The following is a 4,515-nucleotide window of genomic DNA, read 5'->3' as shown; positions in this document are numbered from 1 at the left end:
CAAGTTACTATTATTAAGCTAAGTATCTATAAGTCTATTCTAAATTCTTTTATTCAAATCTAGATTCTATGTCATATGTAAAGCATCAATCTGAAGGTGAAGCAGTTCCTTCCCGTTTATTGTGCAATATAACCACTACACCGTGTAAATTAGTTGCTAAATGAAACTACAAATAAGCAAGAATAGATTTTTAGCAAGTACATAAAAGGATCTTGGAGTAAAACTAAAAAAGTCATGCAAAAGAATGAAAAGTTCAAGATAAGACGGAGTTTCTTAAAAAGAAATGATAAAAACTCGTTTAAGGGGGCTGGGGATTTAGCTCCGCGGCAAAGCGCCTGCCTGGCAAGCGCAAGGTCGTGAGTTTGGTTCCCGGTGCCGGAGAAAAACCAAAAAAAAAAAAAAAAAAAAAAACTCCTTTAAGCATTTGAAGCTTCTCTTATAAGATTAGTTTTGAAAAAAGTTGCTTTCATGATCTTCATGAAACTCTCAAAATAAAACAAAAGCCTTGATAATATATTTGTACTCTTTTTTAAAAAAAATAAGAAGAAAAGAAAATCGCCATTAGATTGAAACTCATTGCAAGAATCAACAGATATACACTATAATTTATAATACTTCAATTTAAGGTCAAATGCAATACTATCCACTGCAATAATTTGTAATTTTACATTGCATAAGTTGTAAAATATATTTCCACTTTGTAAATGAATTCTCCACATTTCAGTTTAAGGGTCTTTTTTTTAAAAAAGGAATTAATTGTTTTGATATAGCACCAAATAGAATTGCACTTATATTCCCCAATAATGTAAAGCTTAGATAGGTAATATTTCTATGACTATGTGTTTGTCTCCCTCTCTTCCAAAAACCTTATATGTACAAACTGATGGAGAAGAAGTTAATACTGCTTTTCAAAATATTTTAACAACCATGGAACTGGTACAAGACTTGAGTCTTAATAAGTATTAACGTAATGTACAATATCTTGAATTTAAGAAGTTTGTCTTCATGAGGTCATCAAATCTAATGTTTGAAATTACTTTTGAAGAAAAGATGAATTGCCATTAAGAAACTGTTCAGTCAACACTCCGGGGAAAATAAAAACACGCCAGTAAATAACAAAACTAAGGAAAGAATAGGAATAAATACAAGGAAATTTAATTTCTAACCTGAAAAGTGTTCAAAAAACACTATCAATTGCTAAACATTAGATTAAGACAATAGAAGAATAGAAGAATATAATGGTATGTAATGTATGTCTTAATTTACAACCTTTCACCACAAATATGTACAAAAGCAGAGATAATATACTCCAAAACTCGCTATTTAAGAAAACTCACTGATATACGAGCAACAACAGAGCTCATTTCTGTCGCCAAAAATGATTTCCATTATGAACACATATGAAATCAAGCGTAAGTCAAATATTTATCCTGAGCACATGGGCAGAGCATGTTGATATGTTTTTCTGTTTGTTAATATATTTTCCTTCTTTTTTTTTTGGACACAAAACTTAATTTAATAGAAATTTTGTTTGCAGTTCTTAAATTCTCACTGTGAGCCCCGCTGGAATCCACTGCCCCACTCAGAAATGGCCCAGTCAAGAGGTTGGGGAGAAAAAGGGATGGGAGGGCCTCATTCTTCCTGAGTACTGCGGGGCAGGAGAAGCCACCTCCGCTCTGCCGCCCCTCTCCGGGCTCCAGGAAGGGGAGCGGATGGAATCTCAAGCCTAGGGCTTCTCCTCCACACCGCTGCCCTCAGGGTAGCTAAGGGATCCGGAAAGAAGGGGAAAGGTTGGTCAAGGAAGAGGAAAGGCAGGAGGGAACCGAGGGCAGGAGACAGAACACCTGTTTAAAAAAAAAAAAAAAAAGCGGGGAACACAAAACAAAATCCACCCCAAATCTTAACCCGCCTAGAAAAAAAGAAAGTTCTTGCGTCTCATAGAGACATTATTTGGCGCTGCCGGCTCTGCAGCGGGGGCGCACAGGCCTCAGTCAGCCCCGGAGGGGTGGTGCGGCCTGCACAGCTCATCCCTGGCCTGGCCAGTGTCATCTTCCTCTTCCTCCTCTTCCTTGCCCTCCCCGTCCTCTTGGTCCTCCTCTTGGTCCTCCTCGTCGTCCTTGTCTTCCTCCTCCTCCTTGCGCTTCCCATCCTCTTCCTCTTCCTTCAGTCTCTGCTCCTTGTTCTGTTTGTCCTTTATCTGCTTCTGTGCGGCCTTCGTGAAACCCCACATCTCCTTGCCAAACTCTTCTGCGTATGCCTCGTTGTTAGTGATGAGAAAGTTGTCAAAGATGCTGCCAGATTTGACCTGCCAGAGATCTAAGGCCAGCGCGGCGACGTTATTGAAGGCATAAATGCGGCATCTGGGGAGCACTCAGTGTTTTCGATTTCTGGGTGGATCCAGGTGCCCTTGTAATCCAAATTATCGATCTGCAGTGGCTTCCACTCGCCCTTGTACTCTGGTTTCTGAATCACACTAGTGGCTCCCATTTCCCATCCATCTCTTCATCGCAGTCTTCAGGCTTCTTAGCGTCAGGATCTGGGACAGGCTCAGGCTTATCCCCATCCTCAGGCTTGGAGTCTGTGGGGTCATCAGTCTTAGCACGTTTATCCCAGTCTTCTGGCTTGGCAGCATTGGGATCCTTTATCTTCTCTGGTGGCAGGAAGTCCTAGTCCTCTTCCAAAGAGCCTGACTCCACTGAGTGTTGTCAACCTTCACTTCATACGCGTTATCAGGTCGGACAATCAGTGTGTACAGGTGTGTGAAATCATCATCCTTGCACCGGATGTCCTTATTGATCAGCACATTCTTGCCCTTGTAGTTGAAGATGACATGAACCTTCTTTGGTGCCAGGACCACAGATGTCTGCGCTGAACATATTGTGTTCAGAGTCTCCGTGCATGTCCTCTTGGTCCAATGTATCCAGAAATAAATTTAAAAAAATAAATTTCGCAAAGAGATATGAGAAAATTTGAAAATATTTTAAGAAAAGTTTTCAAAAAATCAACCTAACAGTACAAGAATTATATATTAAATAATATCTATTAATGCAAAATTAGAAATCATTTTTAAAGGGAGATCATGAATATAATAAATATATCTACAATTTAGTAATAATACTTTGGTTGCAATTATTTCTTCTATCAATAGAAATGTAAATATCTTTTGACATTTAATCTAAAATTTCGTAGGAGTATATCAATGTACTATGCAGGCATTAAACATAATCATGCTAATAGTACGTCAGTATTGTCAACAGATGCTGTGGGAGAAAATCTTTTCCAATATTTACTTTCAAATGTGTAATAAGAATAAAAATCTTAGGTTTCATTGAAACCCTCATTCTCAGATAATATGTATAGAAATACATACACAAATTGAAGTCTTTCAGCTCTATGTATGTGTTTTTGCATTATGATATAATACATATGTTCTAGAAATATGTCTAAGAGCAAACACTCCATATTACAGCCACTTCCTTTCATAATTTTAATAATGCTTCTCAGGCAAAATAAATTATTATAAAATTATACATTATAAAATTAAGGAAGTATAGTGTGTTATACTAATTAGTAAACTGATAATACTGGCTCAGATTATGTTGAATAAGTGAGAGAGGAAAGGAGGGAAGAAGGAAGGAAGCAGCAAGGGAGAGGGGAGAGAGGAGGGAAATAGAAGGAGAGAAAGGAAAAAATATAGTGCAGAACTTGAAACTAGGGAGAGAGAATACTGGGAGAGGGAAGAATATCAGGTCTCATCAGAGAACACACACAGACACACACACACACACTACACTATAAATATATAATAGAAATTATATGGACATGTTTCATGCAATATATGGAGACTGGTGTATCCCAAGACCTTCAGGGAAGGACTGCAAGCTGGACACCTATCCAAGCTGGGCAGCATAATTTCTGCAGTCTACCAGTTTAAAATGCCATGCACACATAGACCCATCCTGATCAACCTTTGAACAAAGCTGATCCTGACAGGAAAATGTAATCATTAATGCAGAGCTATATAGGGGAAAATTTAAAACTAGAACCAAAATAAAAGTAAATTTAAAATTTAAGTGATAAGATTAATGAAGAGAGGGAAGAAGAACGAAGACATAAGAATGATTAAATTGGAAGAAATCCCAAGGCAGAAGACCCAGCATAGACAGTAGATGAATGGATAATCTCTATATGCTATGAGTAGGATTAGAATTCCCTTCTCAGACATGGGATCTGGGAATTTCCTATTTCTCATTCGCAGCTGCAACTTCTCATGTCAGAAACACACCCAGACAGGATGGGAAGGGTGAGTTTCTCCACATGGTACAGACCCACAGAAAGCTTTCATGTCACCTTCAGATGTGAGAAGCTTTCTTGTCATGGTTAAACCAGTCCAGAACATTCAAATATTTTCTGTTAGCCATGGATGCTCTCTGTTCCAATAACAGGTGAGGACAGCAGAGGTGACACAACGTGAATTAGCACTCTTCTCTTCCTGTCCTTGTTTCTCCCTCTCCC

The 4,515-nt window shown here is 38.4% G+C and overlaps 1 pseudogene; it reads right to left on the bottom strand.

Moving 5' to 3' along the window:
* Window positions 1-1,987: 1,987 nt before the first annotated feature.
* LOC102022996 lies at window positions 1,988-2,933 on the bottom strand (annotated as a pseudogene).
* Between the last annotated feature and the right edge of the window lie 1,582 nt (window positions 2,934-4,515).

Source organism: Chinchilla lanigera, unplaced genomic scaffold, assembly GCF_000276665.1.
Source record: "Chinchilla lanigera isolate Chin_1 unplaced genomic scaffold, ChiLan1.0 scaffold00003, whole genome shotgun sequence".
Taxonomy (NCBI): Eukaryota; Metazoa; Chordata; class Mammalia; order Rodentia; family Chinchillidae; genus Chinchilla; species Chinchilla lanigera.
The sequence above is the reverse complement of the archived record's forward strand: the minus strand, read 5'-3'. Positions and strand labels throughout refer to the sequence as shown.